This window comes from Diabrotica virgifera, chromosome 5, assembly GCF_917563875.1.
Source record: "Diabrotica virgifera virgifera chromosome 5, PGI_DIABVI_V3a".
Classification (NCBI taxonomy): Eukaryota; Metazoa; Arthropoda; class Insecta; order Coleoptera; family Chrysomelidae; genus Diabrotica; species Diabrotica virgifera.
The window spans coordinates 64,241,964-64,256,994 of NC_065447.1; the positions used below are offsets into that span (position 1 = coordinate 64,241,964).

Consider the following 15,031-nt stretch of genomic DNA (forward strand, 5'->3'; position numbering starts at 1 on the left):
TGCACTTTTCTTGCGAAGGGGTTGTAGTTCTATAATCGAAAGGCGCGTGATTTAAGAGTTTATTCTTAGAATATAAGCTATACGAATTAAACTACTATTAACTTTTTTGTAAAAACTTACAGTTTTTCAGTGATTTACGAAAAACCGCTTCAAAACATGCATTTTTTTCATGAATACCTAATTAAAATTTTTGATGTTTAATAACTTAAAAAGTATTGACTTATTTTATTAACTTTATATAATAAATTTTGCTTTTAATTTGTTCTTTTATTGATTTGTGCAGTTATTTTTTATAAAATAATTTTCACCCCCGAGAAGGGGCGGTATCCACCCTCAGGGTAAAGGCGCAAGGTGGTACCATGTCACCTTTGTTTCTTGACGTATCCTCTAACCACTGACCAATTTTCGTGAAAATCGATGAAGGTTCACCGAAATTGAAGGTAATCGTTGATTTTTACTTTCAGTGACTGCACTATACAAAATAAATTGCAATTTACTGATCTAAATGCGCGTAATTTGGAAGCTTATAAATTATTAAATGATATGTAGTCGCCAAATGATTAGTTTAATGCATTTTAAGTACAACTTTCTCTTAAGCCGGGAAGATAGGGTGGTTTTCTTGCGAAGGGGTTGTAGCTTAATAAACGAAATGCACGTGATTTAATAGTTTATTCTTAGAGTATATAAGCTATAGGAATTATATCCGCAATACGATATATTTTAAGTTTTCTCAGCATTTTTCTCTTAAGTTAAATCAATTAAAGGGTTGTTTGAGGGTGAAGGGGATGAGCTCAAAAATCAAAACTATAAATTCCAAGAGCTCATAAATAGCTCGTAATTCTGCCGCAAAAACCGATTCAATATTCCTATTTTTAAGTAGTGGGGGGGGGGCTGACTCACTAAAGTATTAAATTCCTGCTCAGTGGAACGAGCCCAAAATTTTTAGTTTGCGGAATATGAGAGCTCATAAATAGCTCATAAATCAGGGCTATTTGTTTTTTGATTTTTGCAAGTGGGGGGGGGGCAGCTCAACACGGGTATACAAAACACGTATCATCTATTTATTTGCGATTTTTTTTGCATTTTTCAGATTTTAAATCGTTTATAACTCCAAAACTATCAACTTTTGAGAGAAATGGTAAGAGACCTTTTTGTTTTCCGGGGCAAAATGATGTTTTTTAGAATTTACTTAAAAAAAAATTGTTTAAAAAATTTCTGCCCAAAAATTTTGCTCGGCGTCTTTCAGATTTGTTTAAAGGGGACATTTCTGAACAGGAATTCGCACGGAAACCGAATCAGAAACACTTTTCTTACAACTTCACAACCTCAACTACGTGGCACTCATATTCAGGAAGAAAACTATTATCAATTTAATAAAAAATTTCCTAGTTTTTCTTTCTATTTACAATAAAATGGCTTACAAACTTGTTAGAAACATAAATAGGATCAGTACAGACCTGTAGATCAGGAATACCCCTCACTAAACTACCGACTATTTTTGTTGATCAGTTTTACAATTATTCAAGTCGATTACTGAAGGAATCCAAGTTACATTACAAGATTTTAGGTAGATCAGGTCAAATTCAGACATTATAGAGTAGATAAGATTAGATTAGAATAAACAAAATATAATACATTGCAAAATTTCTATCAAGCTTTATTTGAGGTGTACCGTATATTTTCGCGAACAACTACATACATAGTAAACGATTAAATCAGGTTTTCCTACAATATTATTTAATTCAGATGTTAAATGGTTTATAATACAGAGTGAGTTTTATGTATGGAAACCCTCAATTATCTCGGAAACGGCTTGGACGGTTATTATAGAGTTTGATGGGTAAGGGCCTTCTAACGCGGCCGATATTATAGTCATAATTACATTGTTGTCAGATCTTCCGTTTTTCTGGAAATCTACTGAACTTTCTTATTTCAAATGGAACACCCTGTATATTTTTGGGTTTTGCTATATTAAGGACTACTTAAATTTGGCCACGATAACAAAAATCCAGGTTGATCTTTACAATAAGTCAAAAGCAAAAAAGCGAAAAAAGCATTTTTTACACTAAATTGTTAATAATGAAAAAAAGTCGCCAGAATTGTTGCAAAAAGCATACAGGTTTTCTTTATACAGTGAGCACGTAAAGTTTGAAATAAATTCATTTTTTCGCAAATGGGGGATTTTAAAAATAAATTCTGAAGCAAGTCGATTTTTATTTTTAAATTATGATTTTTTTGCATATACAGTGATGAGCGCGCTAATAACCAGCAAAATAACGCAAAAGATGAAAACATAATATTATGAAATAAAAAGAGATCAAACTATATAGTAGAGGTTGAAATTATCGATATAAACGTATAAATTAACATTACTATACATAGTTTCTCACCTTTAGACGTCTGTGAAAGGTGTATTTTATAAAATTCTCCTGTGACAGTGACAGCTGTATCCTCCGATACGTCTAAGGTGGGAAACCATGTAATGTAATGTTTTTATACGTTTATATCGATAATTTCCACCTCTACTAGATTCATCTCTTTTTACTTCACAATGTATCATGTTTTCCGTCTTTTGCGTTATTTTGCTGGTTATTAACGCGCTCATCACTGTGTATCATACTAGTGACGTCATCCATCTGGGCGCGATGGCGTAATCGATGATTTTAAAAAATAAAATTAGGGGTCGTGTGCTAGCTCATTTGAAAGGTTATTCAATTCTCTATTCAGTAATATAAACAGTAAAATAATTATTTATACAGGCTGTCCAAAAAATTTTTAATTGAATTAATTGAAACAAAAAGAAGAATGTATGGAATTTATTTAGTTCAAAATAAATTTTACTGCTGTCAGAAAACAGGAAAAATGTATATTTGATAAATAAATATTGTTTAAAATAATGCAGCCACCCACCTGAATCTTGGCTGCTTGAACATTTAATTTAAGCGAAAAACAATGTTTGTAAAATAAACATTTTTTACCCCCTCTGCGGCTCGGTGGTAAGAGCGCCTACCTTTGGACCCAAAGGTCGTGAGTTAGAATTTCACCTGGGTAGAGAATTTTTCAATATGAAAATTTTATATATGAAAATATTTTCTATCCTTATGAGACGTCGACTTTGCTAAGTAACAAGACACTTACTCAACACACACACTACACTAGGTACCTGATTGGAAAAATCCACTGTACCATGCCAATGGACATAGTGGTCGAGGCATTAAGCTAAACAATAAAAAAACATTTTTTTCTGTTTTCGGACATACATTCCTCTTTTTGTGTCAATTAATGTCTTCTTCTTCTACGGCACTACAGCCCAAATTGAGCTTTGGCCTCCTTTATTTTTTGCTTCCACCCTTGCTTGTCTGTGGCTGTTCTTCTCCATACACGGACTCCTAAAAGGGCTTGTGCGTCGCTGTTTACTGTGTCTTCCCAGCGCTTTCTTGGCTTTCCAACCGGTCTCTTTCCCTGCATTCTAGCATTCAGTGTTCTTTTTGGTAGCCTATCCTCTCCCATTCTTATCACATGTCCGGCCCATTGCAGTCTTTGTATTCTAATGAAGTCTGACAGGGGTGTTTCCTTATAAAGTTGATAAATCTCGTTGTTGTATCGACTTCTGAAGATTCCGTTTTCCCTCACAGGTCCTAGTATTATCGTCAGTACTTTCCTTTCGAATGTGTCGAGTTTGTTTTTGGATGTTTCTTTCAGGACCCATGCTTCACTGCCATAGCATGCTATTGGTCGAAATTAAGGTTTTATAGATTCTCATCTTCGTATTTCGGTGGACATTTTTAGACCGAAATATGGGAGACGGCAAAATAAGCTCTGTTTGCCTGCGTTATTCTCTTTCGTATTTCTCCATCTTCTGATCCGTCGGCATATAGTTCTACTCCCAGGTTAGTAAACTTTCCAACCGTTTCAATGTCATCTTGATGTATAATGTTTTGTGGGACTATATTTCTTCACGTCTGTATCATTATTTTTGTTTTTTATGTGTTAACTTCCAGACCTAGCCTTTTTGTTTGCGTTTTTAACTCTGCGTATGTTTCCTGTGCTCCTATTGATGTTCTACTCATAATATTAATATCATCGGCATAAGCGGCCAGTTGAACCGTTAGGTTGGTCAGTAGCTTTCCTCGTCCAGTTTGCATTTGCCTAACCGCATACTCCAGTGCCAGGTTAAACAAAGTTGGGGCCAGCCCATCTCCCTGCTTTAGTCCCTGCGAAATATTGAAAAAGTCTGTCCAGTGGTTTTGAATACGTACACATGCCTCAGTTTCATCCATTGTGACTTTAATGAGTCTAATTAGCTTGTGTGGTATTGCCAATTCAGCCAATATATTGTAGAGTTTGTTCCTTTTTTGACTGAGTTGTATGCCTGTTTGAAGTCTACAAACACGTTGTGGACATCAATGTCGTGTTCCCATGATTTGCTAAAGATCTCTTTGACTGTAAATATTTGATCCAGTGTGGATCTTCCCCGTCGGAAGCCCGTCTGATACTCTCTCGTCTTCTCGTCTGATACTCTGATAAATCGCCCATTCATGAAAAAATGAATTTATTTCATTTGGCTTTTACGTGCTTACAGGCCTATAATACTTATTATAAGCTTACAGGCCTATAATAAGTAAAAAAAATCAGACAATATCTGAATTTGACACAGTCCCGAACAAAATCTTTTTTTGTTTATTTTACTGGTGTAATAGTAAGATACCACAAGCGTATAAGTATAATACATTGTGATTAAAATTGTTACGAAACAGAGTATAACATGTTTGCGTTGAACAGGCAGTGTTGACAAATTAACGTAAGATGAAGTTTAATGCTGGCCGAATTCTTGGGTAGAGATTGTTAGGCCATTAATGCGTTTTCTTTGTATGTTGACACGTATTGCAAAAACATCGTTGACAGGGTTGGCATCAGAATACTTTATATTAATTATATTACAAAATATACAATTTGCTAAATCTTACAAGTCAAAAAAGCATTCTCTAGATCTGTATTGAAAATTGAAAATCAAGTATAAAAAATTTAAAAAAAAACAAAAATATTGATAAGTATGTATGTAGGTACTGACGAATAATAGTATTTAAAATTGAATCGTTTCATATTATGAAGAAAAATATAGTGGTAATGAAAAAAAACTAAAAAAAATATTGGAAAAATAATTAGAAAAGAGAATGGACTCTAAAAACAATATCTTAAAGAGAAAGGTTTAAAAATCTTAATAGTTACTAGTACAAATAGGATGACAACTTTGAATGGTGAAATTATTGTGAAAAATTCAGTAAAACCTCCGTCAACCGAAACCTTTTTAACCGAAACATCTTCTGGCTGACAAATTCAATAATTTCCTCAATAAAAAGTAAATTTGAAAACTTCAATAAAATTAATAGTCCATTCTTTCACGGTTTTTCCTCTAAATTTTAAAGAACCGCTTGGATTGACATGAAATTTGGCATGCGTATAGCTTACATGTCAAAGAAAAAAAGTGATATTGTGCCGATGTGTGCTTTTGCCCTGGGGGTGACTTTCACCCCCTCTTGGGGGTGAAAAAATATATGTCCAAAATAAATCCGGAAATGGGTAAACTAACTAATTTTAAGTAACTATTGTTATATAGAGCTTTTTCGATAAGTCAACACTTTTCGAGTTATTTGCGAGTGAATATGTTCATTTTTCAACAAAATAACCACATTTTTAGAAGGTTTTTCGCAAATAACTCAAAAAGTAAGTATTTTGTCGAAAAAAACGTTCTTAGCAAAAATATAGACTATAAAAAAGTAAAAAAAATGGTGTACGCGTTAGGTCTCTGGATCTCGTAAAACTAGAGTTATAGCCAATGAAAAATAGATTCATATTCACCAAATCTCAAATAAAATATTTCGACGTGAAATATCGAAAAAATTAAGCACTTTTTAGGGAAAACATAAACTTTAGGGAAAAAAGCACTTTTTTAAAGTGTTTAAAAAAGCTTTATTTCTGTTTTTACAAAAAGTTTCTAGCATTAAATTTAAGCAAGTTACGCTCAAAATAAAGTTGGTCCCTTTTGTTTTTGCAAAAAAAAATTTGGAAGACCAACCCCTAATTAGCAACTTAAATGAAATTAATCGTTACCGCTCCACAAATTATTTTACTTATGTTGTGTTTATATGATCTGTAAGTTTCATCGATTCAAAGTGCTTATTTTTGAAAAAAATTGGTTTCAAAGTAAAATTTTTTCGAAATAACTTAAAAATTGTTAGAGATACCAAAAATCACGAAAAACAAAAAAGTCAGATTTGCTTTTCTGAATATGATGTATTTTTTTGTTTTTCTGTTAGACAAAAATTGATTAAGATTTGGTGTTTCTAAATTTGCATACATTCGTGATCAGTGACTCGTTCAACCCCTTTTAACTACAGCCCTTTCAATAGTAAGGACTTTGAAGCGATGAAACTTACAGATCATATAAACAATATATACACGAGTCAAGAAACTTGTGAACGATTAAGTTCATTTAAGATACTAATTAGGGGGTGATTTTCTCGATTTTTTTACCAAAACCCAAAAGGGACTAACTTTATTTTGAGTGTAACTTGTTTAATTTTGATGCTAGAAATTTTTTTTATAAAACAAAAATAAAGCTTTTTTTAAACACTTTAAATAAGTTGTAATGAGTTTTCCCCGAAATGTGCTTCATTTTTGGTTATTTCACGTTAAAGTATTCCATTTGGAATTTGACGAATATGAACCTATTTTTCATTAGCTATAACTCTGCTTCTACTAGGTGTAGAGACGTGATGTATACACCATTTTTTTAAATTTTTTACAGGCTATATTTTTGTTAAGAATGTTTTTTCGACAAAATACTTACTATTTGAGTTATTTGCGAAAAACCGTCTAAAAGCGTGGTTATTTTGTTGAAAAAATGAACATATTCACTGCCAAATAACTCGAAAAGTATTGACTTAGTGAGAAAACTCTATAGAACAAAAGTTACTTAAAATTAGCCAGTTTATCCATTTCCTGACTTTCTTTGGACGAATATTTGTTCACCCCAAGAGGGGGTGAAAACCACCCCCACGGCAAAAGCACATATCGGCACAATATCACTTTTTTTCTTTGACTTGTTAGCTATGTGTATGCCAAATTTCATGTCAATCCAAGTGGTTCTTTAAAATTTAGAGGTTTTGCAATATTTTACCGTTAAAGAACGGACTATAAGGAAAATTAACATGTTTAGAGTGCTTCTTTTAAAGAAATCTTCTTTTTTCTTTTGTATTTTCCTTTGACAACGTTGTTTTACAACTATACTCCGTCTAATATACTTACCGTTGCACGTCATCCGCGTCATAGCCGACGTCACATGATACCAACACGAAATATTTAGGCGGTAGGTGTGTTCTTTTTTAGAATACATAGAAGATAATGAAAGAAGTGTTATAAGACAGAAAGTTTCCAATGAAACTGAAAAATTCTATAAAACTTACATAACAACGAATAGGATACTGAATATTGAGCAAGAAAAAAAGAAAGAAGAATGGAGCTTATATTATTATATATTTATGAAAAGAAGTTACAGGTTACAGAAGGAAATATGAGAAGGAAATATGATGGAAGATGACTGAGACAAGAGATGTCTATCGATTTATTAATTTAGACATACCTATTAATATTGGCATGACTCAAGATGGAAACTTTGGTAAAATTTATGGTAAAAATGGTCTCTCTCTCTTTCTCTCTGTCTCTCTATATCTCTCTATCTCTCTATCTTCTATCTCCCTATCTCAATACGCTACAGCCCACATCGAGCTTTGGCCTCCTCCAAACTGTGCTTCTATTCTTGCCACTACCTCGCCGATCTTCTCCAGCTTCTCACGCAAAAGAGTCAACTGAAGGAGAAATTAAACAAAGGCTAAAAAGCACAGGGACAGCAATTTAACTCTAGTTGGTGCAATAAAGACCTGAGATTGAAGTCATAAAAAGAGGTATTAAAAACATTACAGTAGTGCAGTCTTCTGACATAGGGTGACAAAAAAATGGATAATCAACTAATGAAACAGCACTAAGCTAGAAGCAATAGAGATATAGTATCGTCGAAGATACTGTCGAGTACCAAGAGTGGACTGAAAAACGAATGAGAAAATTAGTCAAAGAAGATTATTAGAAATTGCTAGATAGAGGAATACCTATAACGAAGAGGAAAAATTGAACTGGTACGGACGTATAAGCACAGCAAATGACAGCAGTTAGATAAGAACAGAAGGGAACACTATAGTTAGAAGGAAGAGAGACTGACCTAGAAAATCCTTGAGAAATGAAGCAGACGAATCCACGTTAAAAAGAAGTATGGTACACGGAGAATGAAAAGATTTTGAGCAAATCTAGAAGAATATTTTAACAGAAGAACTATTACAATTTTTGGTTTTCAGCATGTAATTAAATTTTTTACATCAATTATCTATAGTCCGTTCTTTAACGGTAAAATATTGCAAAACCTCTAAATTTTAAAGAACCGCTTGGATTGACATGAAATTTGGCATACATATAGCTAACAAGTCAAAGAAAAAAAGTGATATTGTGCCGATATGTGCTTTTGCCCTGGTGGTGGTTTTCACCCCCTCTTGGGGGTGAAAAAATATTCGTCCAAAGAAAGTCAGGAAATGAATAAACTGGCTAATTTTAAGTAACTTTTGTTCTATAGAGTTTTTTCACTAAGTCAATACTTTTCGAGTTATTTGGCAGTGAATATGTTCATTTTTTCAACAAAATAACCACGCTTTTAGACGGTTTTTTGCAAATAACTCAAATAGTAAGTATTTTGTCGAAAACACATTCTTAGAAAAAATATATCCTATAAAATATTTAAAAAAATGGTGTATATATCACGTCTCTACACTTAGTAGAAGCAGAGTTATAGCTAATGAAAAGTAGGTTCATATTCGTCAAATTCCAAATGGGATACTTTAACGTGAAATAACCAAAAATGAAGCACATTTCGGGGAAAATTACAACTTATTTAAAGTGTTTAAAAAAAGCTTCATTTTTGTTTTATAAAAAAGAATTCTAGCATCAAAATTAAACAAGTTACGCTCAAAATAAAGTTAGTCCCTTTTGGCTTTGGTAAAAAAAATCGAGAAAATCACCCCCTAATTAGTACCTTAAATGAACTTAATCGTTACGACTTCAGAAGTTTCTTGACTCGTGTATATATTGTTTATATGATCTGTAAGTTTGATCGGTTCAAAGTCCTGATTATTGAAAGGGCTGTAGTTAAAAGGGGTTGAACGAGTCACTGATCACGAATGTATGCAAATTTAGAAACACCAAATCTCAATAAATTGTTGTCTAACAGAAAAACAAAAATATACATGATATTCAGAAAAGCAAATCTGACTTTTTTTGTTTTTCGAGATTTTTGGTATCTCTAACAATTTTTAAGTTATTTTGAAAAAAAAAATATTTTTCAAAATTTAAATTTTTAAAAATTTTACTTCGAAACCAAATTTTTTCAAAAATAAGCACTTTAAATCGAAAAAACTTACAGATCATATAAACACAACATAAGTAAAATAATTTGTGGAGCGCTAACGATTAATTTCATTTAAGTTGCTAGTTAGGGGGTGGTCTCCCCATTTTTTTTGCAAAAACAAAAGGGACCAACTTTATTTTGAGCGTAACTTGCTTAAATTTAATGCTAGAAACTTTTTGTAAAAACAGAAATAAAGCTTTTTTAAAATACTTTAAAAAAGTTATAATGAGTTTTTCCCAAAAAGTGCTAAATTTTTTGGATATTTCACGTCGAAATATTCTATTTGAAATTTGGTGAATATTAATCTATTTTTCATTGGCTATAACTCTGGTTCTACGAGATCCACAGACCTAACATGTACACCATTTTTTTTTACTTTTTTATAGGCTATACTTTTGTTAAGAAAGTTTTTTTCGACAAAATACTTACTTTTTGAGTTATTTGCGAAAAACCGTCTAAAAATGTGGTTATTTTGTTGAAAAATGAACATATTCACTCGCAAATAATACAAAAAGTGTTGACTTGGCGAAAAGCTCTATAGAACAAAAGTTACTTAAAATTAGTCAGTTTATCCATTTCCGGACTTATTTTGGACATATATTTTTTCACCCCCAAAAGGGGGTGAAAGTCACCACAGGGCAAAAGCACACATTGGCACAATATCACTTTTTTTTCTTTGACATGTAAGCTATACGTATGCCAAATTTCATGTAAATCCAAGCGGTTCTTTAAGATTTAGAGGAAAAACCGTGAAAGAATGGACTACTACTAGTGTCATTAGTATCCGATTCATATTATGTGTTATATTATACCTTTCACATATAGACTACTTCATGATAAGGAAAGAAGACATACGTGAATGCAAGGACTGCAAGGTAATAGTTAGTGAGACAGTAAGCCAACAACATAAGCTGCTTGTTCTGGACATCGAAGTAAAAAGCGAAACTAAACAAAAATATCGGAGAGGACCACAAAAAATCAAGTGGTGGATGCTAAAAGATGAGAAGGAAGGTCTATTCAGGGAAAGAATAGTAGAAAAAATATGTTGGAACATGAAAGGAAGCCCTAACACAATTTGGAGAAAAATGGCCAATATTATTAGAGAGACGGCTATTGAAATACTTGGGAAAACGTCAGGAAAGAAGTTTGAAGATAAAGAGACTTGGTGGTGGTCAAATGAAGTACAAGGAAAAATAAAAGAGAAGAGAAAATTATATAAAAAGTGGCAAGAAACCAGATCGGACATAGATCTTCAAAACTATATGGTCGCCAAAAAGGAAGCGAAAGTAGCAGTAGCAAAAGCTAAAGCAGAAGCGTATTCAAACCTATACGATCAACTTGATACCAGGGAAGGCGAAACGAAGATATATAAAATAGCCAAACAGAGAGCAAAGAAAGCAAAAGATTTTAATCAGATTAGATGTATCCGAGATGAAAATAATAAAATACTAGTTCACGAAAGGGATGTCAAAAAGAGATGGAGAAAGTACTTTGACAGCTTATTAAATGAAGAATTTGACAGACAGCCTGTAGAGTCAACGGAGACAGTAGCAGCAATGGTCACCAAAATAACCAATGAGGAAGTGGCTCAAGCGCTTCAAAAAATAAAGAAAGGAAAAGCGGTAGGACCAGATGATATTCCTGGGGAAGTATGGAGAGCATTGGGAGAGACAGGAACAAGGTGGCTAGCAGGTCTATTTAATAGAATTATGGAAGTTGGACAAATGCCAGACGAATGGAGAAGCAGTATACTGGTACCTGTTTACAAAAACAAGGGAGATATACAACAATGTACAAACTACAGGGCTATAAAACTGCTTAGCCACACCATGAAAATATGGGAAAGAGTAATTGATAGACGGATACGTGAAGAGACCGAAATATCCGAGAATCAATTTGGCTTTATGCAGGGTAGATCAACAACAGATGCAATTTTCACTATAAGGCAGTTGATGGAAAAATACAGGAGTAAAGAAACAAACGCTCATATGGTATTCATTGATCTTGAGAAAGCATATGATAGAGTTCCTCGAGAGATTCTGTGGTGGGCACTCAATAAGAAAGGAGTCCCTGGTGAATATGTAAAGATTGTGAGGGATATGTATGAGGGAGTAACGACTAGTGTTAGGACAGGTGTGGGAGAGACTGATAAATTTCATGTGAAAGTAGGATTGCATCAAGGTTCTGTGCTTAGTCCGTATTTATTCTCATTAGTTTTGGACCAGATAACAGCGAAAATACAGGGTAACATTCCATGGTGCTTAATGTATGCTGATGATGTCGTGTTAGTAGGAAATAGTGAAAGAGACTTAGAACAAAAACTGGAACAGTGGAGACAAGCTCTGGAGGAAAAAGGTTTAAAACTTAGTAGGACAAAAACAGAGTATTTGGAATGTTCATTTAAAGATGGAGCTACTACAAATAAAATGGTATCTTTGGATGGTGAAATGATTGTAAAAAGCAATAGTTTTAAGTACCTAGGATCGGTATTACAGAGTAATGGAGAAATAGATGGAGATGCATGCAGTAGAATTAGGGCTGGATGGATGAAGTGGAAAGAAGCGAGTGGTGTGTTGTGTGACAGAAAAATTCCAATGAAGCTGAAGGGAAAATTCTATAAAACAGCCATAAGACCAGCTATGATGTACGGAACTGAATGTTGGGCAGTGAAAAAGAAAGAGGAACAGCGAATGCATGTGGCGGAAATGAGAATGCTTAGATGGATGAGTGGAGTGACAAAGAAGGATAAAATTAGAAATGAGTATATTAGGGGAAGTCTAGGTGTGGCACCAATTGATGCCAAAATGAGAGAGCATAGGTTAAGATGGTTTGGTCATGTTCAACGTCGAGACGTTAACCACCCAATACGAAGAATAGCTGAAGTGCAGATTCCTGGAAGGAGTAGGAGATGAAGACCAAAGAAGACCTGGGGGGAGACGATAAGGCAGGACATGTTGGTAAAGGGGATTAACATTGATATGATCCAAGATAGAATTGTGTGGAGAAATGCAATTAGGGAAGCCGACCCCGCATAGGGATAAGGCAAAGAGAATGATGATTATACCTTTCACACTATCTTGCAGATAAATTGTCAAATCTTCGGTTTTGCATAATAACAAGACATTTATTAAGGCCATCGGTACATAATTCGCAAATATTTTACGGCTATCCCTACTTTTTCTGTCTTTACACGGCAAATTACGTGTAGTAAATTTCACTCTGTATGGATATGTAAACATTACTAGAATGCCATTCTACTTGAAAATGTCATCATTAACTTAAAAGATATGGCTTTTGAATGTTCTTGGATAACTTTATTTGTATAATTGTAAATTATTAATTCAGTTAATAAATGTGATAATTTTTTCACTAACTATGTATTCAGTGATTGTAATAATTTATATGTACAACAAAAACTTATACTCAATCGAGAAAAGAGGAAAAGTGTTAAAGTGATTTTTTAATAATATATTGTTACTATGGAACGCTTACAATTTTGAACATCTTTAACAACAAAATACTTGGATCACAGAATATATTATCCTGATGTATTATCTGCTTGGATCTTCCACAAATAATACACAACAAATAACTTTTTATTAAATTCACGTCTTAAATAAATTATTTTTATCAAATACACTATATAGGTATCAATATTATTTAATCAACAACTTAAAATATTCCCGATGCCATGTCAAATATTTAAAATTGTCACTGATTGTCACTGTCTGACTGACAATATGCTGACAATATTCTATTCGACTGAGTGCGTTGTAAGACAAAGATAGATTTGGAAAATATTACCACGGACATTGTGTTCATTTTTTTCGAATCCTGAAAAAACCAATAAATATTTTTGAAAAATTTAAACGCAGAATGAAAGACTAAATTACTACCGAGGGCAGAGAGTCCCTTAGAATAAATAAAAAGTTTATTTTGAATGAGATATTTGAAATTAAAAATCACACTAAATTTTCTCTTAGTTTTTCACCCCTGTAACTTATTAAAATAAACATTATAGAAGTTCTCAGGGACTTTCGGCCCTCGCTAATAACGTAATCTTTCATTCTGCGTTTAAATTTTTCAAAAATACTTATTAGTTTTCTCAGGATTCGAAAAAAATGAATCCCCATTTGAATAGCATTGCAGCCGAAAATACGTACCCATCCCCTTAAGCACACAGGCTTCATAAAAGCCAAAAAGATAGAAACGTTGCTAGTCAGTGTCACGGCCATACAATATTATAATCTACAGTTCAGAAATGCATTAGTTAAATTTCTTCAATATGAAAAAAAAAATCGTTTCTGAAATTTTTTTTAAAAAACTGACAGCTGACTCCGCCATACTTAAGTATAGTGTAGAACATTTTATGTTTTGTTTTGTCTGAAAAGCAGGAACTAGTGCTACTTTACGAAAATTAGGCCAAACTTCATTGGAAAAACACAGAGTTGCGCGAAAACACAAAATACGTGTTTGTTCGAAATTGTGTAAAAGGGTAAAAGAAAATAATTCTAAGAAACATCTGAAATTTATGTTTGTTTTTCCACAACAACATATTTGTCGGATCTGCCTGTCTCTATCTATCTCTATCGTGCTCCCAATAAACATATTTTGGAATCGTGAATTCGTTATAATTTAGATTAATCTGCTGTTTGGGGTCATTAATACTAACTGATGATGTGCGAAATGCAGAGACGGATCTTAAGAATTTTAAATGCGAAATTTATGGGGGTATTTGTTTCATTTTTTGAGAGACACTATATCCAGACTTTACAAAATGTTTATTTTATAAATAAGAAAAATATAAATATGGTAATCATAAACGTTCAACGTTGCACACATGTATGTTTTAGAGTTGCACACATTTAGAGATAAGACGTCATCGTTGATTTTCTTAAATGGCAACATTGTCATTTTGATAGCTATATTGATAGGGTGTGTAAAGTTATACATAACTGCAAAATTTCAGATTTTTATTCCCTACCATTTACAAGATAATAAAAAATAACAAAGTTATGAAAAACAAGTAATCAAATAATAATTGAATTTAATTATTTCACTTAAGCAAATGCTCATAATGTTGCCCGTTGACTATTTGACAATAATTGAGGGCAACATTATGAGCATTTGCTTAATTGAAATAATTAAATTATTCAATTATTATTTGATTACTTGTTTTTCATAACTTTGTAATTTTTTATTATCTTGCAAATGGTTGGGAATAAAAATTTTAAATTTTGCATTTATGTATAACTATAACACACCCTATCAAAATAGCTATCAAAATGACAGTGTTGCCTTTTAAGAAAATCAACGATGACGTCATATCTCTAAATTGGGACACCCTGTATACATTATTATTGTATGTCAAAAAAGACAATTTGAAATACTAATCGACGAGTCTGAGCATTTTTCAAAAAAACGATTAGTATTTGAGATATTGAAATTATTCCAAATTACAGACTCACTCTGTATATCACGAAAGTATTATATAAGTACTAAAATCATTAATATAATTTTAAA

General features: G+C 32.7%; 1 protein-coding gene across 7 annotated transcripts in view; it reads right to left on the minus strand.

Annotated features, from left to right (window-relative positions):
- The window catches only part of LOC126884204 (myocardin-related transcription factor B-like), a 454,025-nt gene that overhangs the window by 116,887 nt on the left and 322,107 nt on the right, over positions 1-15,031 (minus strand). The window contains exon 1 of one of the 7 annotated variants that reach the window (XM_050650078.1): positions 1,458-1,539. The exons of the other annotated variants lie outside the window; for them this stretch is intronic. The gene's annotated coding sequence lies outside the window, so the exon portion shown is untranslated. Of the gene's footprint in view, positions 1-1,457; positions 1,540-15,031 lie in introns of those variants that run through there. 7 annotated transcript variants of the gene reach the window in all.